General features: G+C 40.9%; 1 protein-coding gene and 1 pseudogene across 10 annotated transcripts in view; one reads left to right on the forward strand and one right to left on the reverse strand.

Moving 5' to 3' along the window:
* The window catches only part of LDB2 (LIM domain binding 2), a 333,966-nt gene that overhangs the window by 156,131 nt on the left and 152,322 nt on the right, over window positions 1–25,513 (reverse strand). The gene's annotated exons all lie outside the window — the stretch shown is intronic.
* On the forward strand, window positions 23,159–23,276 carry LOC118609025 (annotated as a pseudogene).

The following is a 25,513-nucleotide window of genomic DNA, read 5'->3' on the forward strand; positions in this document are numbered from 1 at the left end:
TATTTTGGACTTTGGTAACATGAATTACAAGTTCCTCGAAAATGTTGTCTTTACTAAATCCACCATGCCATGAGTCTGCCTCGGTAGGACTATACCCTCCCAAAATATATTCATTTATTCACAATTTTTCTCAAATATATGACTTTGAATTCGAATATCGAAAAGCCTCTGTTGAGCATAAACTTTACGCATGACTGGCAGCTACCTGTGGCCTTCACCCGTGACCTCAGGTAACTTTTCTTCACATCCATAATCACATGCTACCCAGAAGAAGGTTGCATCACGAGGATGCTTCGCACCTCAAGGCTAGAGATATGCAGCTCTCACTACCTGGATTGATTGCCACTTTTTCCAGTTGAAGTAACTAACCTCTACCTATCCTTCTAAGTCATCTAAACAAGCATATCCTCTGCTTCGCTCTCCCAGGGTCCCCAGCATCTTCCTGGACCACGGCAACAGACTTGACTGCACTGCCCGCTGCTCCTCTAAAGCATCCTTCACACAGCAGCTGAAAGGATTTGAGGAAAATGTAAATCGGATCAAGTCACTCCTCTGCTTAAAAGCCTTCTACGACTCCCTATTACACTTAGAGGATGACGCCAACTCCCCGTTACCGCCTTGGAGGCCCTGTGGGATCCGCCCTCTGCCCCCTTGCCTGCCCCCTACCCGTGTCTCCTTGGCTTTTCCTCCTCCACCCTCGCTGGCCTCCCAGCTCCTCTCAAATCCACCACCTGCATTCCTGCCTTAGGGACTTGGCTGGCACTTGACTTCCGTCTGTCTGAACCCTCTATCTCTGATCCTGATGGAGTTGGAGTTGGCTCCGCGGTCATTCCCATCCCTGATACACAAGATGGACCAAGTTCTTGCCCTTATCGTTGACGCTCTAGTAGGAGAAGGCAGATAGAAGACAAAACATTTATAAAAATACGATTGGCTTAGGCAGTGGTAAGAAGAGTAAAGAAAATTAAAAACAAGATGGCGTGATAGAACTTTGCTCACCATTGCAGTGCCAGCACCTGTGTGAGTACTAGGACCACTGTAGGCTTTGAGTCTTAGCTGAAAAATAAATTCCCCTTTGCCGCTATGTACTCCTTCTTTACATTGAAACAAAACGAATCATAATTTATGCACTCTTCTATGCTGTACTTTTTTTTTCTATTAATAATCCATCTTGGAGAGTTTTCCACGTAAGCACATGCAGACCTACCCTGTTATTTATTGTTTTCATACAACTGACTTGCACAAACAGTTTATTTTTATTTACCTCGTATCCTGGTAACTGATCATTTCCATTTTTTTTTAATGTTTTGGTAATTACAAATAATATTTCACCAAACATTCCAGAATATGTCTTGATACACTAGGTACGACTTTAGTAAAGAAAACTCCTGAGGGTAGAATTATTGAGTCAAAAGAATATGAGCAACATCGTTTTGATAGATATTGCAAATTATCCTAAGAAACGATGTTACCATTTGAACTCCCAAGCACTCCCAATGCAGACAATGCTTTCCAGACACCTCACAGGTTCCCATTATCATCAAACTTTTTGGTAGTTTGTCAATCTGATAAATTTCTCCTTGTTGTATTTGATTTGCATTTTTTAATTATGAATGAGATGGAGCATCTTTTCATATGTTTATTGGTTATTTGCATTCCTTTCTGAACTGTTTTTTCATATCCTTTGCTCTTTATTCTACTGGGTTGTTCATTTTTTTTTCTTATTCTTTTCTGTGGGTTCTTTGTAAATTAAGGAAATTTGCTTTATGATTCATATTGCAAATATTTCTTCCTGGTTTTTCAGTTTTCTTTTCAATTTATATTTATTTATTAGTGTATTTTTATTTGCCACACAGATGAGTTTTTAATTTGTATAAATGCAGATTTATTATTTTTGTTAATGGTTCCAAGGCAATGATTTATTTTTCATGTAATAAGCATCTCAGTGATCTCATTAGAAACAAAGTCATTGTCTTAGTTCATTTGGACTGCCATAACAAAATACCACAGATTGGACCATTTCTTTTTTATAGTCCTGGAGGCCTGGAAGTCCAAGGTCAAGGCACTGGCAGATTCGGTATCTGGTGAAGCCCCCTTCCTGGTTCGGAGACAGCCAGGTCTTCTCACTGTGTCCTCATGTGGCAGAAGGGGTAAGGGAACTCTCCGTATCTCTTTTCTAAGGACATTAATCCTATTCATAAGTTTCCATCCTCGTGACCCGATCACCTCTCATAGGCCCCACCTCCAAACATCATCACATTGGGAATTAGTTTTTAACATATGAATTTCAGGGGCACGCAACCTTCAGTCAATAGTAGTTACACGGAAGACAGAATTCCTAGAGTTTTGACAATAAAAGAGCCCTTAAAGAAAATCAAGGAAAAGTTGCCAGTCACCGATAGAATCTCCCTCATGACAGGTCTGATGTAAGACCAGTCAGGTTCTCTGTCAGCCTCCCATGGAACTGAGATTCCTATTTTAAGAGGCAGCCCTTTACACTGTTAAACAACTTTTTATTTATTTGTTCAAATAAGAGGTAGAGGAACTGTGGTCTGGGCAGGGGAGCGGCACACACAAGGGTCAAGGGCACGAGATGATGGCATCTTTGGGGCCTGCACATTCTTCACCTTAATGTGAGCTCGTTCCTCCTAAGACAGAGCCCAAAGCTGTCTCCCAGTGCATTCTCATGACTTTGTAATAAAGTGAACACATTTGAAATAAAAGGTTCCACCAATCTTTTCGATCCATGCTACAAAAATCAAACCAACACTACACGATAAGGATCATCACTAACTAATTGTGTAATAAATCCTGGCACAGATTTCATTGTCTGCTGATATTATCAAGTAAAAAGCACTTTTTTTTCCCCAGTGCATGAGAATAAGATGCACTTCTGTGAGTTTGCCTTTAAACTAAGTTCTGTATATCAATACTATTTTCCATTGACTTTTATTATGTAATTAGGCACATGATGGCCTTGTCTCAACATCCATTATGCAAATAGAGATGTGTTCCCATGAAGAATATTTAAGATGAAGAGGCATATAGAATATCTAGACATATATAGAAACTACACTAATAACGGTGAGAGAAATAAGGCAATAACTCCAACTTCCAAAAAAAAAAAAAAAAGAAAAACTTATAGAAAAGAGGAACAAGGAAGAAAAGGCAAAAAATAGATTTATAGCTTTGAAATAATCATTACTCCAATAAAAAACTTGAGCCTTTTATTGCTTCATTTTCCTCCTCTCTGGTTGAGAACAGAGAGGAGTGCCTGAGAGGCTGGAAGTCCCATGATGCCCTCTGTTCGCAAGATGTCTGATGCTGCCTCTGCTTAGAACCCATAGGTGGTTGGGCTGCCAGACTTCCCGAATGAAAGTACAATATACCCAGTTCAATTTGGATGTCAGATTTCCGAAAAATGAAGACATTTTGGTGTAAATGTGTCTTGAATATTGCACAGATACCCTGAATTCTAACTGGCAACCCTAATGGATGACCGGGTTCTCATTTTCCTTTTGGAAATTCCAAACTCCATACAGGTGACCCTTGAGGTAACTCAAAACATACGAGCTTTTTTTTATTAGATGTTAAAGATATTCGGTTACCATGTTAGAAGACATCTGGGTCCTGAGAAGTGCCAAACGTCTTAGGGAAAAAAACCCAGTCACACAATTCACTTGCACATACACATGTTCCGACCTGAGAAACAATCACCACTTGCTTTACCACTGGAAACTGCCAGTGGGTTAAAAAAAAATCTCCGTACTTGTTCTATGTCGAGTGGACTTTCCTATGTGATCACATCATGTCTTCGAAGACCATCTCAATTTGGAGTGGGACGAGTTAGCCTGGGCAGAAGGCAGGCTGTCTCATGAGAAGCCCCTCGCCTGTGCCTCCTTGTAAAAACACAACGTTGGAGGCCTGGACGTGAAAACTAAGTCTCATCGAATCATAAGTAAAAGGGATCACTTCCGACATCTCCTGCACCAGTTCGAAGACAAAAAAAAAAAAAAAAATGTTTAAGTAATGACTTCGTAAAGAAAGTTAAAGCCCACTACTGAATAGAAAACAATAAATGTCCTCATCAGCTAACACAAGTAAAGGGACAAATGACTGAGCAAATCACAGCCTATATCGAACCACGCTAATATAAACAGGCCTCATTTTGCTTTAAGTGTGTTTTATATATATTAACTCATTTGTTACTCAGAAGAGCCCTGTGAGAGAGAGGCTCTTATTATCTCCATTGCGCTGCTGAGAAGCCTCAATCGCAGAATGGTTAAATAATGAGCCAAGGATACAATGCTAAGAGGTGGCCGAGATAGAATTCCAGACAAAGCAGGGGATATGATGTTTCCTTCCTATGATGCCGCTTGGTCCAGATTATTTGATAAGCAAAAGGCAGAATAAAATTTTGTCAACAGCCACATGGAGCAAATCCATTGGCCTCTGATTCTACCAGAATCTTTACTGAACAGCTGAGCTTCACAACAAAGACCTAAACTCACAGTGGGTACTCTTCTAGCAGATGAGCACGGCGTTAATTAGACCAAACTCACCACCCATTACGCTCCCAGAAGTGAAGCAAAGTAGATGGATAAAGGTTAGAAAGGACCGAGTGAGATGTGCAGCCATGTAACTTGGGACAGGTCACGGACGCCAACTTTGTAGTGGTTTCCTCACCAGAACTGAAAATAATACCATGATAAACGGTGGTCAGGCTAACACGAGTTCCTCGTCAAGCACGAGGCTGGGCACTTGGCATAGATGGTGTCGAGAACACTGAGATCATAGTCTCCATCGCTGTCTTTGCTGCGTAGTTGAGGAGATTGAGACACAGAGGAACAAAGTCGCCTTCTAGAAGTCACACAGCTAATTAGAGGCAAAGCTGAGACTCGCATCAGGTCTGCTTCGCTTCCTGGGAGCAGCCTAGAGGCTACACGCACAGGTCGTGCCGTTCACGCTGCCTGGGACCTAGTGCTGCTCCGACACTTACTGTTTGCTGGGTGATATTATGCAAGTTATTTAACCTTCCTGTGCCTTCTTTATTGCTTCTGCAAGTTGGGGAAAATAGTTTCTGACTATTACTATTACTATTGTGATTATTCTTTATGCCCTTTCTATTTCAACACACTGTTTCTGTCTCATAAGAGAAAGGATTTACAGTTTCGGAAGGTTCATGATTCCTTAAATTCTAGAAATATGGAAATGAAAGCAAAAAAAGAAAAAGAAAAGAAAATTAAACAAAGACCAAAGTTCCTTCGGGAGAAAAGAAGTCTTTCTGAAGGGCTGCTGGGAAAAGATCAAAAGGAATAAAGATCTGAAATATCCAATCCTTTGAGTTTCAAGTATTTTATTCCCCTTTGGTTCACGATATTCAAGTTCCAACACTTTGCATGAACTTAGAAAGTTCTCTCCTTGGTTATCAACATATCTCTTAAGGAAGATCCATAAAATGAAGCATCCAAACTGCACACCCTGAGTCCTGCCTCACAGACTCACCCTGACGGCACACACCCCGAATCACCTGAACACGCACTGCGTGAAGAGCCAGCACCGAAGATTCCACCTGTCCTTCCTGCTCGCCTCTTCTCTCCTCCGGGGTGGTTTTAAGTGGTAAACGAGGTCTAAGTGAATTGAAGGTGGAAACAACTCCTACTGTGTTCGGGGCTTCATTTCTTGCCCAAGCGCCTCTCCCTGCACAGCGTGTGATGTGGGGAAGTGGCATCTTCCGCTTATGCTGCTGAGGTCCAGATGCCTTGCTGGTCTGCCTGGGGAGCGATGAGTGAGGTCCAGTACCACCAGTGTTTGCACAGACACATGGGAAACACTGGCAACACGACTAGACCTTCACTCCTCACCATGACTTACACGACGGCAAACGACCACCCCTGATGACCTCTCATGCCCCACCCTCACCCCCACTCTCCCACACTGATGGCTCCAGTCCTTGAATACCCCATGAGCTCTTCCTCCCCTCATCTGTGTCTCATGCAAACAATTCTTCTGCATGGAAAACTCTCTCCCCTGCCCTCCTCACCTCTGCTCAACGTGAATGGCCATGTTTAAATGTGGCATCCTCTAGGGAGCCCTCCTGATCACCAAGTGTGGATGAGTTGTTTTTCTGTGTATTTCTACACCCTGAGTGCCTGTCAACCCACGTCTGTTCAACATCCTCTGTGTGCTAAGCTCTGCTCGAAGCAATGGAGAAAATACACGTTAAACGAGTCAACGTGGGAAGAGAAATGGCAAGAAAAGCGAGGCAATTCCGGCAGGAATAGGGGCCATAGGAGGATGCTGTGGTTAGGGCAAGTGGAGGCAGCTCCATGAAGTGGGGACATGGGCCTTCTAAAGGAGAAAAGGAGAAACTCATATTTAAGAGAGTCTTGAAGGCAGAGAAACAGCCAGCTATAGAAGGAGCTGGGGCGGAACGTCCAGATGAAAGGAGCTATGTGGACGTTCTGAGGCAGGGACTCGTTCGGCATCGGGGAGGGACAGATTGCTTCCTGGGGGAGAATACTGGAGCTCTGTTGCTGTCAGTAGACTCACCAACATGGAGGTTTACATCCACCGGTCATCTGATGAGCAGAGAGCAGCTGGACATATGAAGAAAGCTTCAGAATAAAAGTCATCTCTGCCACTTACTGGCTAGTGGCCTTGGGAAAGGTATTAGGTCCTCGGATCATCAGCTTCCTCAGCACGTGACCATGTTCCAAACCAGACGTTAGGGTGAGTCAGACAACTGCTACATTGATAACGGGGTGGCAAGGTATTTAACTTTCCTGAAGCTCATTTTTTGTTCGTTCGTTTGTTTGTTTGTTTGTTTTTAATGTGCGAAGTGTATCACACATGAAGCCTGGCATTTAGCACACAGCCAGACAGGGGACACAGTATCATTGTTGTTACCCAGCTATGTGGAAGGAACGATAGCTCCAACTTGCAGATCTTTTAAAAATTAAATATGAATTATATACAGTGCCCAGGCTTAGTAAGGATTTGTCATGTTAGTGTAGTGACCGTTCCTTGTTTTGCATTTTCCCAGCAACCATCGTCCCAGCCACCACCATCCTGATTTCCTTCAGGGGAGAGAGGACTTCTTCTATTTAGATGTATTTGGTGGGCCTGCTCATTGGCCGGCCTTCATACCCCCAGCCAAGTGACACACACAAAGCCAAGCAGAAATGTGAATCTTGAGCAGAGTCAACAAGACTGAAAAAAGATGATATTAATTTATTCTAGCGATGGCCCCTCAGCAAGTTTCTTCCTGTATAAGATCATTACTGTGGCTTCTGTTTCCTCTAGTCTCTTTTAAGGTCTGTTCTCCTTTTCCTATCAATCCTAGAAGTTCCTGATAGCCTTCCAATACATTCCCTTTTGCTTAAATTAATCAGGCTTATTTTCTGTTGTTTGCAACCAAACGCTGTAATCTATCCATATAGCTATATTGTTGTTATTGTTATTCTTGTCATTATGATTATTAGAAAAGTGGATTTAACTATTATTATTGTTTATTATTATTTTTAATGGTATCAGGGTATATAAGTTGTCCACAAATTTTCTGCCTAAATCGAGAGTCAAGAATAAAATCAAAAGCAAGCCACATAAATCTCTACTCACTTTCACATTTATACCACACCCTCTCTTTATGTAAATCCTTTCACATAGTTTGTGTGATTTGTAGTTAAAGACCCAATCTTGGCTAAAGTTCAAAGCAAGAAAAAATTTACAAACAATAGAATAGGCTGCTAGTTTAATGTCCATTTTCAAGGTCAATGACATAGTCACAGAAAGAAAACTTCTAATCCAATATGAGTCGAAAATGATGCTTGTGGGGCTGGGCTCTCAGTGGGGAGGTTAAGGCAAGTAGGAAAAAAAAAAAGTGAACAGGTAGCATTCCAGGAGACCTCGGGAGGGCCTGTGTGTGCCCTCTAGGCCTGTGGTTCTGTGCAGAATTTTACTGATTTTTTTTAGTATGAAGGTCATTGGTTTAAGAGGAAGTTTTACCTGCCTACACTATAATCTTTAACTTTAAGTTTCCCGCTTCTATAATAAAAAGAAAATGACTTCTGTTATGGTGAAATCAGTATGCATGCTTTTTTCACGGTTTACGTAATACCACCATGGGTCATTTACGAAGCAGTTGTGAAGACTAAACACAGTCCTCTGCTTTTCCTGCCCCGTCAGAGTACATGGAATCTGTGTCCACACTTCTTCATGCCCTACCTGTATTAGAATCACAAATCCATGCTGTATGACATCTGACTTTGCCCTAACTCCTGTTAGAGTGAAGGGGTACAGTTTCCCACTCATTGAAGTTGGGCGTGACCTTGTGACATCCTTTGACCAATGGGCAGCGGGCAGAAGTGAAGAGGTACCCGTTCGTAGCTGAAGTCTGAGGAGGCAGAGTGCATTTCCACCTTTTCCTCCCTCTCGGGCAATTTGCAACGAGAACGACATGACTCAAAGTTGCTGTTTCAAGAAGAATGAGGCCCACTAAACCCTGCTAGTGGCCCGGAGCCAAGCCTAGCTGGCCTGCAGCCTGACACAGATCTGCCCCAGCCTACCGTGGACCCATAAAGCAAAACAGGATGTCTGTTGCTTTAAGTTTCTCTGTTTCAGCATCATGCAGCAATATAGCAATAATAGCGGAGCCATATTCCAGCCTCCGTCACACATATATCACCCTTCGAATGAGTTTAAACTCCACAAAGTCAGGGTCAGTGTCTGCGGGGTCCACTGCTGTTTCTCTCACTCTTTAGGACAGTTTATAGTGCACAATATTCAATAGCCTTCTAGTCTATTTTATGAGTTTCTTACACTAGTCTAGTCCCCTCTCACCAATCAGATGTGAATTTAAGAGAAATCCTATTTTAAAAATAATATCCACAAAATACACATGAGATTCTTTTTTTTTTTTTTTTTTTTACTTTTCCTGGTAACTGTATAATCATTTTTTTTTAAATGAACAAAATAAAAAGACAAATCTTGTGGACAATAGCTCAGATGCCATTTAAAAAAAAACTGTTAGAAAATATCTACTATTTCTTTGAACAGTGAAGGATTCCACAATGTGGGTATAAATAATTCTTAATTCGTGTATTTCTTTATTCACTCGACAAGCCTTTTGTTACAACCTATTTTGTGCTAAGCTTCATACTAGGTTCTTGGGATATGGAGAGCAAGCTCATGGTTCTTGGCCTAAGTCATCTACGCTATCATGGGAGACACGATTCCATAGATATATAAAGATTAGTGTATTAACTTTTTGGATAGATAGAAAGAGGGTTCTTTCTATGGGGACATAAAAGAAGTACCTAACTTAGAGCTGGAAGAAACCAGGAGAGGTCTATTTGAGCAGGTGACAGCTAACTGTATTTAAAGTGGAAATAGCTGAGTGAATAACAAAATTGATAAAAATAACAACTACAGCAATTCTCCTCAGAGATACCACAGCGGATAGGATAATAAGGATTTCTCCAGTAGGAAGTAGCTTACCATCGTAAAGTTTCGTGTTTGAGTGCAGTGTTTGGTCAGTCTGCCTTTACTGTCCACAATTCTGTTCCTTCCACATCCCCGATCCTCCAGGAAAATGATTATTTTCCAGTTCGGGAAGCAATCCAGGGTGAAACAAAGTCTGCAATACTTTTAGGCAAAATATTCACTATTTCAATTTATTTGATATCCGTAATAAATTTAATAATAATCCTATTATACTTAATACGGAGGGCAGCTGCTGCATATGGAAGTCTAGGAACTAATTGAATGATCTAAAATCTGATAATTTATGAATTATCTCATAACTCAAAAGACGATGTTTTGGGTCATTTTATGTCACTGAGACATATAACATGACCGCTATCTTTCTATTATAAACATTTTGGCAAATAATCGAGTATAACAATGAAATACAATTCTAATTTTGTGCCCCAACCTTTTAGAAGGAACCTCTATAATTAAAATATTAGACAAAATGATCAAATGGACAAAGGGATAATGTAAAACAAATCCCAGATTTTAATAAGCTTTTTAATCATCGCTAGTTAAGACAATTGGTTGGGCCGATTATTTTCAGTAGCAAGCTAAAATCATTTCACGTGATAATTTCCAGGGTTAATTGTTGCAGTTTATTCAATGCAATCTTCTCTACTGGCTTTATTTTTATCTGCCAGTACACCAATATGCCATGATTAGCATAAATTAAACTAAATGAGTTCTGTGGGTTACTAAATTATTTTATACCAGTCTTCTTTTTTTTTTCCTCTCCAAACATTTACAGGTTAGGGAAGGGTAAATGGTTTGATGGCAAATTCTAACTTCCAGCTGCTCTGCCTCAGCTCAAAAAGAAATGCTTAAAAACTGGGTGATTGATTTTCAGAAATCTTGGATAGAAAACTACATCGTGAAAAATGTCATCAGGCATGATGTTGTGTCATTATACCCTGACCTTTTATATGCCTCACGGCTGGAAAGCAAGGAACTTGACATGCAAACTTAGATAATGCAGAATGAGAAAGATTCGATCGTGCGCTGCAAATGAGCAATTCCCACTGTTCAAACTGACACACAGTGACCTCGGGTGGCTCTGGTAACGGTTATGCTTAACAAAGTGAGTTTTATCTAATTTGGAAGCTCTGTTCCTTTAACCTTCCCTTCTTGGTGGTAACTCATCTTTCACTGAGAAGCTCACCGCAGGACCCCCTGCCTTATACCCAGCTTTAGGAAGTCTCGTACAGAACGGTCCGTCCACTCCAGAGCCTGTTGTCCATCTACTTTGTCACCATCCAGGACTACACTCCGACAGGACACCTCCTCCCCTCCCTACTTGCATTGCCCAACAGACCTTCCTACCTACAGACACTCCTGCTTCCTCCTCGCTGCCTCACTCTTGTGAAAATCCACGTACCATATGCCACTTACCACTCTTCTCTACTGAACTATGGCCCTGGAGAAATTCTTCTTCCTCATTCATCACCATTTACTATGCACCTATTATGTTCCAGACTCTGGCCCTGGTGCTAGGGATACATGGTCTTGGACAAGGTAGAAATGGTCTCTGCTTCATATAGTTTAGAGCCAATAGGAAAGACAGCAATCACAATAAAGTTATAGACATACTATCTTTGGGGAAAAACAGGGGCCTCTAAAAACAGGGGAGCTTCTCTTACTCCTCCTTGAGCTTCCTGTGTTCTCTGTGGAAGCTGCGTCTCCCTGACACACCTGCTTTTCTCCTGAATGGGAAGGTTGGACGGGCGACATCTTGGCTTTCATTGGAAGAGAAAATGTTATAATGACAATTTGCTCCTCACTCTACTAATCTCCACTCTGCGAGCCGGCCCCTCTTGCTCTGGTGCTCTGGCCTCACTAATGCTTCGGAGGCAAAAGATGACCAGTCCTTCTTTACTCTCAAGCTAGGGGTTGGGACTCAATAGAAGCTCTTGCTTGCACCATACACTTAGTGTTCAGGCCCGTGTGGAAGGCTTTGCATGAGTTGTAAGCTATCTATTCTGCCCATCGCCAAAGTCTCATCAATTTGCCCAGTGTCTCATTCATAATAGGTGCCCGGTAAATATTTCTCAAATAAGTTAAATGAATAAACGCGTGATAAGTTAATGATTGTTTTAAGAATCGTGGTATTATTCAAATGTGATGAATGATGTTTGAGTAGAAAGGTATGACTGAACAAAATTATTCTGCAGAAATAATAACATAAGAGAAGTTCATAACTACATTAGGTGTGCTCAAGGCCCACTATCATGTGTGAACCAACTGGCCATCCCAAGGAGCATCGAGCCCCAAACACCTAAGACTTCCAGGTCCACGAGCACATGGGGTCTACCTTATCCAACACTGAGTCTCTTTACTTAGCACACAAAAAAAGTGCTCAATTAATATTTGTTTAATATATGAAATGAATGAGCTAAAATAAACTCTCGACTCATAAGACATTGGTATGTTAAGGATTTCTGTAGATGAGTTCATCCACTAGCAGCCTGCTGAAGTGTTTTGTTTGATCTGCACATTGTTTTTCTAAATTGTAAATTTTTTACCAACACGAAGAATTTTAATATAAAAGCATGTCATGTTTAAAATGGTTGACATTCACATTTCTTTAAAATATTGGAGGACCTAGAAATAGTGTGAGTGGGAATAATGCTGGTGGAAATTCATCTGGAGCCTTGTGGACTATCTTGTTTGGATGGGGCTTAAACTCCCCATGTCACCACAGTTCCTTCCTTGCCAGATACATGGATCTTTGAAACTTCCCTGTAGATATTTGACTTTGCGACCCTAACCTAAACGAGCATATAAGGAAGAAGCAACAGAGACCAGTTGAGAAGTCTCTTTTAAATTCTTAATAATGTGTAGCTTAAATCTTTTGCTTATTTTTAACTGAGAATTTAAAATGAAGAGTGATGGGATGGGAAGAAAAACATCTTTAAAAAATATTTCTGCCTTCATAAATAAAACAAAAAAATCTCCCACACCAGCCACGCAAGCTGGAAACGGCAGGGTAGGCTTAGTTCACCTGCTCTCCACACATTCTCTGCTGGCTTGTGAGGAAGATAAGAGATGACCATGGATACACACAGTTAGAAAATGTGAGAAGAGTCCCTCGTTTGACAGTAAGATCAACTGGCACCTTTAAAAAGTGAAGTGGTTTCATTCAGAGTCTGGCATCTGACAGTCAAATTATTCTTCCTAGGGTTAGCCTCGTCAGTCACATAATGAAGTGAAAATTACTGAGAGTCTGTGGAGGATCCAGGCTTCCTGTGAAATCTGGAGTTATTTATATGTGGGTAGAACCCTAGAAGGTGACATGAAAGACAAATAATAGCTATTGAGATGGGATAAAAATAGACTCCAAAAGTAGAAAACAGCCTTAGAAAGCCATCGCCTAGCAGCTGACAGGAAGGTCTTCCTGAGCGCCTCATCTGAGGGGGACGGGGAGCATCTTCAGGGATACACATGTGATTTGCATCGAGACCTAACACTAGGCAATTCGTCCTTAAGCAATACTCAGACTAAGCTTTACCATTACGCCAAGAGTTGTTCTTCTTTAATTCTTTTTTTTCACTCCTTTTTGTTTCTAGCCCAGTAGATTGGCCCAGACCCATCTCATGATAATAATTTGACTCAACAGCAAAAGATGCAGAGCTGAAGGGTGGGGACTGACGGGCTCCGAGAACTGCCAAAAGGAACATGGCTCTGCCGTTATTGCCTAAGTCCAGGAAACAATCTTATTTCAATTAGCAATGGATCCAGACTCCACTAATCTTATGAGGTATCTTTGGCTAAGTAGTCTCTTTCCGAAAAGCTCTGAAAAATAAATTTCAACACTCGGCAATGTTATTGAGCATCAGGCATCATACATAATGGACTAATGCTGAAGCCCTTACAATCTATGGGGCTGGAAAAACATGCAAACACATAATTATAAAGTAATATGGTAAAGGATATGGAAAGGTATTTGTAGGACGCCTAAAGTACATGGCAACGGGGAAGGACTTGGTTAGGGACAAACTCCCGGTAGCAGTTAACCGGTTAAAAGAGAAAGGTAAATAGTGCCCAGTCAATGACTGCAGTACTCATGGTTCGTTCACCTTACAGAACGGATGTCTGCTCTGCGCCAGGCACTGTGCTTGGCTCCAGGCCAGTATGCTGCGCTGTGGTGCTGAAAGGTGCTGAAGCATATGGCGTCACTGGTCAATTTGAAAAGCTGAGTCATGCTGGAATGAAGAAGTGTGAGTGAGCGGGGGCAAGAAGTAAGGACGAAGGGATAGGCAGAAGCAACATCGCCAAGGCAACGTTTAGACTTTGTATTAAAGCTGAGGCAAAGGAAAGGCTATACACAGAGATGGGAAGTCAGACCTGGGTCTGAGTAGGATCTCTCTGGATGTTGTATAGAGAATGTACTACAACAGGCAAAAGTGGAGGCAGGGGACCAATTACGAAATGGCCTAGTAACCCAGGTAAAAACAGAGAAGGACCTGATTTCCAAAATTACTACAAAGCTATAGTAATAAAGACAATATGGCTCTGATATAAGGATAGTCATGTAGATCCATGGAACAGAACTGAAGGGCAGAAATGAATCTTTACCCTTAGCATCAACAGACTTTAAATGAAAAGAAAGCATTTTCGATCAATGGTGCGGGGGTAAGTAGATATCACACACAAAAGAATGTATTTGAACCCCTCTATCACACCAAACATAATAATAAACTCGAAATGAATCATAGACCTAAATGTAAAAGCTGATGTAATTTAGAAGATAATATATACTTTGGGTTAAGCAAAGGTTCCTCAGATATGGCACCAAAAGCAAGTCCATAACAGAAAAAAAAATCGATATCTTGTACCTCTTCAAAATTAAAATTTTTCGTGCTTCAAACAGCATCATTTAGATAGTGAGGAAAAAAAGTCCACACAGAAGAAGAAAATATTTTAAAATCTTATGTCTGATAAAGGGTTTGTATCCAGAATATATAGATAGCTGAAAACTCAACAATAGGAAGATAAATACAATTAGAAAAGGTGCAAAAGTTTGAGTACACATTCTTCCAAAGCAGGTAAGTGAATGGCCAATGGGCACAGGAAGAAATATTCGACATCACTGGTTGCTAGGGAAATACAAATGAAAACCACAATGAGCTACCACTTCGGGGAGGACTACAATCAAAATTACAATCACAAATACAAACCATGTGGAGGAGCTGGAACCCTCCTGCACCGCCAGTGGGAATGTAAAATGGCGCAGACACTTTGGAAAACAGTTTGGTAGTTTCTCAAAACGTTACACATAAAATTACCATGTGACCCAGCTGTTCTACTCTTGGGTATCTACTCAAGAAAAACAAAACAAAACAAAACATATTGCTACACGAGGACTTAAATGTGCATGTCCAGAGCAGCATCGTTTATAATAGCCAAAGTGTGAAAATGACCCAAATGCCCATTAACTGGTGAACGAATAAACAGCTAGAGAACTACATGGTGACAGACAGGAATGCAGTACTGAGACATGCTACGACGTGGATACGCCTGGAAAATAGCATGGCAAGTCAAAGAAGACGGTCCCGAAAGACCACATACTGGATGATTTCATTTTTCGAAAAACGTCCCCGCAAAAGTAAATCTGTAGATGCAAAGTAGATAGGTTAGTGGTTGTCTAGGGCTAGAGGCCGCAGCGGGGGATATACAAACGGGAACGAGAGAGAGCGTGATGGGAATATTCTGAACTGAATTGCGCTGACTATGAACTCGGTAAATACAATTTAAAAATTACTGAATTGCACACTTCGAATGGGTGAATTTTATGATATGCATAAAATAGACAGTAAAGCCATTAAAAACAAACAAACAAGAAATAAATAAGAAATAAAAGGACATGACGTGAACCAACCATAAAGAAATAGAATCGGCAGAACTTGAGGACCAGAAGAATGTGCGTGGGCGGCGAAAAGAATTCTACGATTAAAAGCAGGACGATGCTGATGGTTAATCTTAATTGAACACCGGTCCCAGACACTGTTATCTGTCGAATATGAATCATTGTTAGGTTACACAAAAACCTTATTAGGTTAAGACTATCATCCATGTTTTACATGGGAGAAAACTCGGCTGAGGCACAGAGATGTTAAGATAGTTTCTGAAGGTCACACAGTTAGTAAGCGGTGACCAGGCGAAACCATCTGTGGAGTTAGTAGGAAGAGAGGAGGGATGGGTTTCATGAGCTGCCCTGGGAATTTATTATAAGGCTGGACAATCTCTGCTTCCTAATGTTCACACAGCCCATCTCAATCCACCCAGGTAAGAACATTCATGTCTCTTCTTTTCTAGCTATAGATTCTGGCCAGAGCAAGTCGAGCCCAGCTTTGCCATCGTCTGCTGTAGGAATGTCCTTTCATTGATAGATTGATTATTTCTGCCTGAAACCATCAGAAATGCCAAATGGCATATCAAAGACAATAGCCAGAGAGAAATTAAGAGCTGTTAGGGTTCACTCACTAGGGAGAAGATATTTAAAAGGCAATTAACAGCTTCCTTCTGACAAGTAGCCAGAAATAGCCACGGAAAAGTCACCAGGTGGAAATCTGCTTCCTCCGGGCAGAAACCGGATAGCCATCTCATACTTGTTTCAGGCCAAGAAGTTTGTCGTGAGAAACTGGTTTTTCTTTGATCACTATTCCAACCTGGGTACGATTTTGTTTAGAAGGTGACACGGGAAACGATAGGTGTGTGCATGCTGTGTTGCTTCAGCAGGAAATTTACCTGTGCACGAAATGCAGCAGGTGAGCATTACATCCCTGTTCACTTCCCAGAGGCCTTCTCTGCACTGTGGACCCTTTTACTCCTCGGCCACTTCTCCGCATGGCCTTGGGTGAGCCCCGTCTCCCCTCTAGACAGAAAATGAGGAGACTGGAGCAGGTGGTTCCGAAGTCTCTTCTATCTTAAAAGTCCTTCTCATCCACTTCGGTCTGTGAAATCGTTACTAATCGGGAAGCCTACCAGGTGCCGTGAAGGCCGCAAAGAATAATACAAGGCATGATTCCTCCCTTCATAGTTAGACGAATGCTTTGGTTTCCTGTGGCTGCTGTAACACATGACCACAAACTGGGTGGCTAAAAACAAGAGAAATTCATTGCTTCACACTCATGGACACCAGAAGTCCAAAATCATAATGTCAGCAGGGCTGGTTCCTTCTGGATACTCCGAGGGAAAGTGTGTCACGCTGTTCTCCCGGGTTCCGGAGGCTGCTCTCAACCCTTGGTGCTACATGGCTTAGAGACGCAGCACCCCACTTCCTGCCTCTGACTTCTCATGGCCCCCGAGGCATTCCACCCTGTCCCAGATAGCCCTCTCCTTCCTTTTGAAGGAACAACAGTCACTGGATTTAGGACCCGATCTAAATCCAGGGGAATCTCATCTAGAGAGCTTGAACTCAACCACATTCTGCAAAGACCCTGCTCCATATAAGGTCACGTGCACAGGTGCTGGGGGTTACGACTAAGGCATATCTTTTTGGAGACAGAATCAACCTGCTAACTAACAAATAACTATTAATTAGTGAGATTTAATACGTACCCAGCGTGTTTCTAAGTGCTTCACATTTGACCCATACAACAACCTTATGCGGTAAAAACTTGTATTGTATTGTATGCACTTTGTAAATAAGGAAGCCAAGAAGTTGGCTAACTGGCCCGAGTTATTCAGCTACTAAGCCAGGCACACAGATGCCTCTGGAGGATACACTCGACCTAGGATTACACGCTGCCTCCCATACAGGCATAACCACACAGGGCCCAACTTCATGTAGATTATAGGTGCTGTTAGGTTTCATTCATTCATTCACTCACAAACAACACAGTAGGCACTCAAAACATATTTATTCAATTAATATATTCCTGCAATGCCACAGACTGTGTTGGACGCCAGGGTATAGATGTCAACTAGATTTTATCAGGTCCTGCCAAAAATCAGAGATGGTTCTTCTCTAAACTGGGCGTAATTTGGGGTTGGACTAGAACTAGCAATAAGACAAAAGAATCAAGGCTCCAAGAGTCAGAGAGGTGACCCCAGACAGAGGGTAATTCCTGTATCCAGTTTTTTCCTCTATTAAAAAACATAATCTAACTTTTACATATTACCATATGAGTTTTACCCCTTTGCGAAGTTTTTCTCACTCTCGTTCCTCTCTTATTAGGGCTTCTCAACTTTCTTTCTTATTTATTTTTGTAGGAGGAGGCTAATCACTAAGTTTCAGCCACCAGCAGGGGAGGGAGGGCTTCAAGGAACATGGGTGTGTGGAAATGGGGTGGGAGCTGTGTTGGACCTTTTTCATAAACTTTTCCAGGCAGATTGAGTGCCAGGTGTGCCATCTAATCACATTCTCTTAGTTCACTGAAGACAGAGTTAATGGCTGGGACCTTCCACTCGAAAGGTAATAGAAAATGCCACCCTAGAATATACCATTTACATGGAAGGGTTATTTTGAGCTAAAGGCAACTGAGAAGAAACTGGTACAGAAAAAAAAATCTCTCTGCTCTCTCCCTGTTTGTCTAAAAGTATATATTAGACGTTTCTTAATCATTCAAATTATTCAAAGGAATAGATGATTAGGTTCTTGTGGAGAAAAGGAAGGCTCAAGACCAAACCATAGTTTACTTTCTTCACTTTTTTTTTTTGCCAAAGCTGGGGGCAAATAATAATAATAAAGGTGATGATGATAACCAAATCCATTTTGCTCTTTTTTTCCCAGTTCTCTTTCTACTAGGACTGGACATGGGTGCACAGGAGATGACTCAGCAGAAGAAACAATAGCTCTGGACATTCTGAAAGCCAGAAAAACTGGCCTGGTTAATTAGGTGTTAGCTGGAGCAAACTGGATTGTTATCTTGAATACAAAACATACCCTGACCGGGCCCTGTGCACACTAGATGCGTTCTGGAGGAGTCCAGGGTAATGCAAATAGCAGCCTATTGAGTCATTATTCATTGACTTGCTTACATTGGCAGAGAACTTTTCCCAAAGGAAGACAAATGATCCCCAACTATGATTAAAATGCATACTTTACGAATCTTAATAATCATATCAAAAAGCCTTCTGTAGTTTTCAATGTGTGGGCAATTAGCTACCCCACAGCCCTGCAAATGAACAATGAATCCATGTGATCATTTTACATTCAGTTACTGAGACAGTTCTGTTATATGCAAATCTCTTATTGCATAAACACCCCTCCCCTTGGATGGACTGATTGTGTGGCTTGATATTTTGCCCAAATGATCACAAGCGTGATTTTTCATGTGCATTTGTCCCTTTAAGTATTTCTGAAGGTGGTATTGGGGGCCTCTGAGGCTCAAAGCACCTAAAACATATCAGATACGGCTGTCAAGGTTAACTTAAAATATCAAATTTCTTTGCTTTAGACAGGAATTTAGAAGCTCGGGTAATAATAGTGCTTATCTCCTACAATCAGATGCTCTATCTTTTAATAACAAACAATGGGAAAACAAGTTTTTTTTTTATGTAATACATTCAGTTTGGTAGCCAAAAATCTTCAAAATGTGGGAATCAGGGGGGATTAATAAAAGATTCCCACATAAAACAACAAATGCAAATAAATAAGAAACATGTCCCCCTTGGAAAAAAACTGATAATGGTGAATCGAGGGGAGGGGTATAATTACCCACCAGATAATTATTTATTTAAATTCTAGGTGCTGGACACTGTACCAGAACCCAGAGAAATAGAGGAAATAGAAGGAAATAGGACACGGGTCCTGTCCTCAAGGGATTGCCATTTTAGACTGGGAAAAAGTTTAATATGTACTTATGTACATGTGACACATTTTTGCACATATGTTATTTAATCCACTTAATAAGTTGAGTCTATTGCAATGAAAGGGGGGAATGAAAATAGTTGAAAAGAATTTTCAAGATAAGATTGGGTCTACGAGTTTAAAATGCTTTTAAACCAAAAGCTATTCTGTTCACTTTAGACATGACACATGGGTAGAAAATGAGATCTGCATATTCAAGGCAGCCGATGTGTGTAGTGCAGTCATTGACCTAGTGGCTGCTCTATCATTAATCTAAGTATATTCTGCAGATTATCATCCCTTGAGAAAAAAATCAGAGGGGCGGGGGAGTGGGGCATGATCAACTTAATTTAGGAATGGCTGAAGAATTTCTCTCCGTCTTAGAGATTCATGACAAATCTTCACATATTAAAAGCTATATGAGGTATATTGCATCCAAATACCTAGTTTAATTTATGAAAAGCAGTCTATCCCAAACTTACTTGATCATGGATGGAATAGTCTGTGTATCACCTACTGATACCGCATGGAAATAGTACTCCCCAGAACATTCTCTTGGAAATGCTGCAGTAATAGATAACAAACGGGTATCTATTGCTCTTAAAAGAATATTTGTAGACCACTTGGACTACTGACCTCAATGATACTTTGCAGAGATTAAACCGTCAAACCCTGCCGTGCACATTTTCAGAACCTGATGTTTGTATGTTGAAGCAAATTGTGCAAGTTGAAGCTCAAAATAACTAAGTATATAAGAAAGACTAACCTATAGTATGAAAGTTTATGAGCAAATGCAAAAGAGAAGAAAAGGTTTTATACAGAGCAGCCAATCTCTTGTTAAACGATCTTTATGAACTGCTTAGTTTTCTTTCTTTCTTCTTGACATAAACATGATTCAGCTATTTGCATCAATTCTTACACGATCACTTTGTTAGCTTCAAGTTGTACATTACCCCTTAAGAGAAGGCTGGACTAATTTAGCAGGAGACAGGGTCAGCCAAAGGGAGTCATGCTCTTTGGTTATAAAGAAAGTACCTACAGAGAGCCACAGGGAGTTCATTAGCTTTGATGGAATATATTCGTAAGATCAATGAAGTTAGTCAAAATAATTATTTTTCCAGTATGTTAGGGCTCCACAAAGGGTATCCCTTTGGGCCTTTGTCTTTGATAAGGTCTTTGCAGCATCAAAAGTCAGTTAAACACAGACCTCGTTCTCAAAGGTACTAGTTTCCAGTTATATAAGATAAGTAAGCCCTAGGATCCTCTGTATGGCATAGAGCCTACAGTTAACAATACTCTATTGTATACTAAAAGTTTGCTAAGAGGGTAGATGTTATGTGTTCTTAAAATAATAATAATAATAATAATAATAATAATAAAATAATTTAAAAGGGCAGGAGAAAACACTTGGAGATGATGGATATGTTTATGTCATTGATGGTGGTGATGGTTTCATGGGTAAATGCTTATCTCCAAACTCATCGAGTTGTGCACATTAATTATGCACAGCTTTCTGCATGTCAATCATACCTCAACAAAGTGGTTAAAAAAATAAATTGATGCCAAAAATAATAAAATGTAATATATACCTCATCCTTCATCAACTATCCCACTGACCTCTTTTAAGGATGCTAAGGGGTCCTAGACGCCTACCTTTCTTGCTCCCAACCCATGGAGGTCTCAGTTGAAGTTTACACATTAAGATGATCACATTTATATTTATAGTTATTAATGTTACTATGAGTAATGTTTGCTGTAGCTCTTAAGTGAGATAGTACAGGAGATGCATTGGTAGCAGCATCTGCTCAGAGAAAATGTTCCCTAAGTGTTGGCTGTTATTATAATTTGCCAGTAATTTGAAATTCAATCTCTCCCTCATTCTTCACAACAACACTATTGAGTTGATATTCTTGTTCCCCATTTTACAGGTGAGGAGACTGAAGTTCAGGGATATTAAACAACTCGAGGCAAAAGCCAACCAGAAACAGATCCTGGAGAATATTCTGAGCACAATCAAAAGCCAATTTAAGTACCTTATCTTCTTGACATTCATTAAACTCCAATTATTATAATCCTCCTTTCACGATGAGAAAAATTAAGCTCAGAGGGGTTCCACAGCTCACTCAAGGTTGTATAGCATCAGTAGTGAAACCTGGTATGATAGTCACTTTTCTGTGTTAATTTGTCCAGGCTCTACACACTAATCCAGTTGGCCCTGCAAAGGTATTTTATACATGTGAGTACAGTCCAAAATCAGTTAAGGCAGATTATCTTAGATAGTCTGGGTGGGTCTGATTCAACTAGTTGAAAGGCCCAGACCCTAGAATCATGTAAGACAATTCCTCACAATAATTTTTTTAACATATATCTCCTACTGGTTCTGTGTCTTTGGTGGAACACTGACTGATACTCCTGGATTCAAACCCAAATCTCTTTATCTAGAGACAGAGTTCAGCTCTGAACTGCTAGCAGCCGGTAACCATCGAAACGCAACTAGTTATGTTGGATGGAGCCCCATTGACTTAATTAAGCAGCTGTAACTATATACACCATTAATATACAAATGCTCTTTTATTTACTGAACACTACCTCTCTTCTACTATTTGTAAGACATTAATAATAATGCTAATAATAATTAATGTTTAGTAAGGAATTACTACCTTCCATCGAAGGACAAAGATCTTTGAATTCATTATCTTATTTAAAGGATATAAAGAGGTAGGATTCCTCTCAATACAAGGAAAAAATTCCTGAGCATCAGAACAACCTATAGATCATCTGACTGATCCAAGAGCTGGAAAGCTCTCCATCTGTCAAGGTATGCAAGCCCAAGTTCAAGTCACTCTACAGAGAAGCTAAGATGGGAATTCAGCATTGGATGGTAGCTAAAGATGGCAAATGCTAAGCTCCCTTGTTCCAAAACTGTCGCCTGGCAATTTACAGACTTTGTCTGCATCATATCATTTTTAAACTGCTGATAAAACTGTCCTCAAATGACTGAGTACATGCATAAGTGGACTTTTTTTGCAAAATTATAAATAAATCAGTGATCTTTGACTTTTGTTCTGTGGTCTCCCACAAGGGTAACTACAAAGATCTATAAACAGGCACTCAAAAAATGCAAGTTGAATCAGAGTCAATTCTTAATTATTCACATTGATAGTTGGAGTAAAAAGACAAATGATAGCAAACAGCAGATAAGTTCTAAAAAGTTTTTACAGTTGGCCTTTAACTTCTGCACCCCACCTGCTCCATGATCAAAAAGTGACTAATGGCTGAAAAAGTATTCACTTCCTTGATAGAATTCTGGCCTCCCTGTTTATATATCTCTAGATTAAGTTTATTAGAATTCTTCATTCTTAAGTAAGGATTAGCATCAATATACTTTTTAATTTCCCCTGTACTCTCTAAAGTTCAGCCCGTCTGAGGCAGAAGAAACCAAAATCATTGCACACAAATCTTTCCAAAGTCCACGGACTAGGAAACCTAAATTGTGAAGCCGATTCTTCTGTCATAATCAAAAAGTGCTTGCATTACACAGGCAGCTCTCGCCAAACCTACCCACAGTGGAAGCCTCCCCTTATCTTATCTCGACCCCAAAACTCTTCATTTGCTTTCTTCATAGGGCTGGACTGCAGGCCAATTAGTTTCTAGATGGTCTAAGCCAAAAGGCTTGAGAGTGAAGGGACAGTGATCTTAAGAGACAGCTTCACAGAATTTTAGCAAACTAGAGATCAAGCATGAATCGACCACACTCATTACTTAAGTTGTGAGTTGTGGCTCAGGAAAGTGAGAAAAAGCTTCACTTTCCTTTCTGTTTTGTTTAAGTCAAAAATGATCTATGGCCATGCTACCCTGAACAAACCCGATCCTCTTGGATCTTGGAAGCTAAGCAGGGCGGGCCTGGTTAGTACTTGGATGGGAGACTACCTAGGAAGACCAGGTGCTGTAGGTTTTTTAAAAAATTTAAAAATAAGGGATTGTAAGCTGATAGGGTCCTTGCAATCTGTGAGGTCAAACCAAGGGTTGCCTCACCTTAACTACTTAATTAATTAATTAAAAATAATTTTTAAAAAATAGAACACCATGCACTAATTCAACACAGAATGAAATGCTGTGTTCAGGAGAGAGTCCTAGACTAGAAAGTAGGTTTGAGTTCCAATTCAAGTCTGTCAGCAATTATTGTTTAATTTCTCGGGGCCTCAGTTTCCTTGTCATAGCAATAGCTACTACTTGTTGAACGCTTTCTTACACTATGTCCTGGTTACTTTTTCTAAAAGCACTTTTGCATTTCAACTCATAGAATCCTCCCAACAACCTGATAGACTAGGTACCATGAGTAACCCTATTTTCCAGATGACAAAAGTAAGGCGTTGAAAGTAACCTGCGCAGGGCAGGGTCCCACAGTGGGGTCAAATAAAATTCCAGCCCACGCCCTTCACCATCATGCTCTAAACTCTCAGCTAGAACATATGAGAGTTCAAAGAGATGTTCTCTCAGGATCGTTCAGCAATTTGTATTCGGTGATTCTATGATATAGCAAAAATATAGATTAAATAGAAAATCGTAATGGACTAGCCTCAGAAGGAATGTCCATTTGAAGAAATATTTATCCTTCAAGACCCAGATTTAAATGTCAGCTCCTTTATGCCCTAGGCTTACATGCTGGTATACCCAAAGTGAGATGTGCTGTGTTTTAAATCCTGCTTTTGGGATTCATAACATTATGATACTGTCATTAGCTTGTCTTTCTTACCTACTTAGCTGACAACTTCTAGTTCAAGACCATGACTTATTCACCTTTGTGTGACCCTAGAAGCTAGAACATGCTAGGTGTTGAATAGATACTGTATTTACTTCTAAATACTTCCTTAATAGCATACGAGCTGCATAGGTCTTAAGACACTTCCTCGTTGTGACACGACTGGGGGCAGAAGAATATTTAAGAAGAAGGTATGAAAACAATCCAGCCCCTCGCTGCCACCCGTGAAATCACCTCATCCTACACCTTCAAACCGTATTCGTTTGGTTCTGTCCCCAGGACCTAAAATTTGCTGTTCTCTTGTCTGAAAGGCTCTTCTATCAGGTCCTCGTGACTCACTTCAGATCTCTGCTAAAATGCCAATGAGTCAAGGAGCCGTCCGTTGACCACCTGCAGGAGGGAGCAGTGCCCCGACGCCCAGCTCCGTCTGCACTGACCACCCCTTCCTGTTCACGGCTGAAACAAGGACAAAGGAATTTCGATACAACCCGCTTTTCCTCCTTTCAGTTCGAGAACCGCAAAGTTAGAATCTTTCATCTATTCATCAACTGCTCTATCCTCAATGCCTAGAAGGGAGCCCAGCACCACGAAGCCCATCAAAGAGCATGTCGATGAATAAAAATAAATGAATGACATCCTTTCTATCACGCAAATATTGAAATTGCCCTTTAGGGGGTTTATTATGATAGCGATACATTTAAATGTGACACACTGGGCTAATAACCTAAATCCTCCCTCTGGTCACTTCTCTGGCCTGTGTCTTTTTTATAAACATAAATGTCTTTAACAGATGTTAAGAAAACCGCCAACAGGACGTACTGCTCATTTCTTTGCTGCGACGTTTGGGGATTTATGCTCAAACACTAAGAGGCCATGTGAGTAAAATGGGTGCCTTGGCTACAGGGGAGTTTGTGGGCCCCTGGGTGAGGGAAATCACCTCGGCGAGGGCGGCTCGGTCGTTGTGCTATGGAAGATTTGTTCTTCTGTGCGTTCCTCAAGGTCGCAAGTCCTGTCTCATTCACCTGAGCCATCAGGGATGGGGCTTGGGGGAGCAGAAGAGGCACTTTCCATGCTCGTTGAGTGAATAAAGTCAGCGCTAAACTCAGAGGCCCTGTTTCAAGTTTCCCACGCCTGGGGTGGACCCTCAACTGGGCCGTGGCAAGGATGCCATGCCAAGTCTGCTCCCCTGGGACACTCCCCTCCCAGAACCATGTTTACAATCTGGGGCGCCTGGCCCATGTCAACCTTGTTTAGATAGTTCCCCATCTGGTTACTTAGCAAACCCAAGTTATGATGAAGCTGGGGGACCATGTCCAAGTTCGAGGCCATGCCCTCTGTGAAGCTTGGCATTAAAAAGTTAAATAAATTAATAATAATAATAATGAAAAAAAGGCACAGAGAAGCTTTCCCACGAGGGCTGAGCACATAGG

The sequence above is a fragment of the Rousettus aegyptiacus genome, unplaced genomic scaffold, assembly GCF_014176215.1.
Source record: "Rousettus aegyptiacus isolate mRouAeg1 unplaced genomic scaffold, mRouAeg1.p scaffold_m13_p_10, whole genome shotgun sequence".
In the NCBI taxonomy this organism is placed as follows: Eukaryota; Metazoa; Chordata; class Mammalia; order Chiroptera; family Pteropodidae; genus Rousettus; species Rousettus aegyptiacus.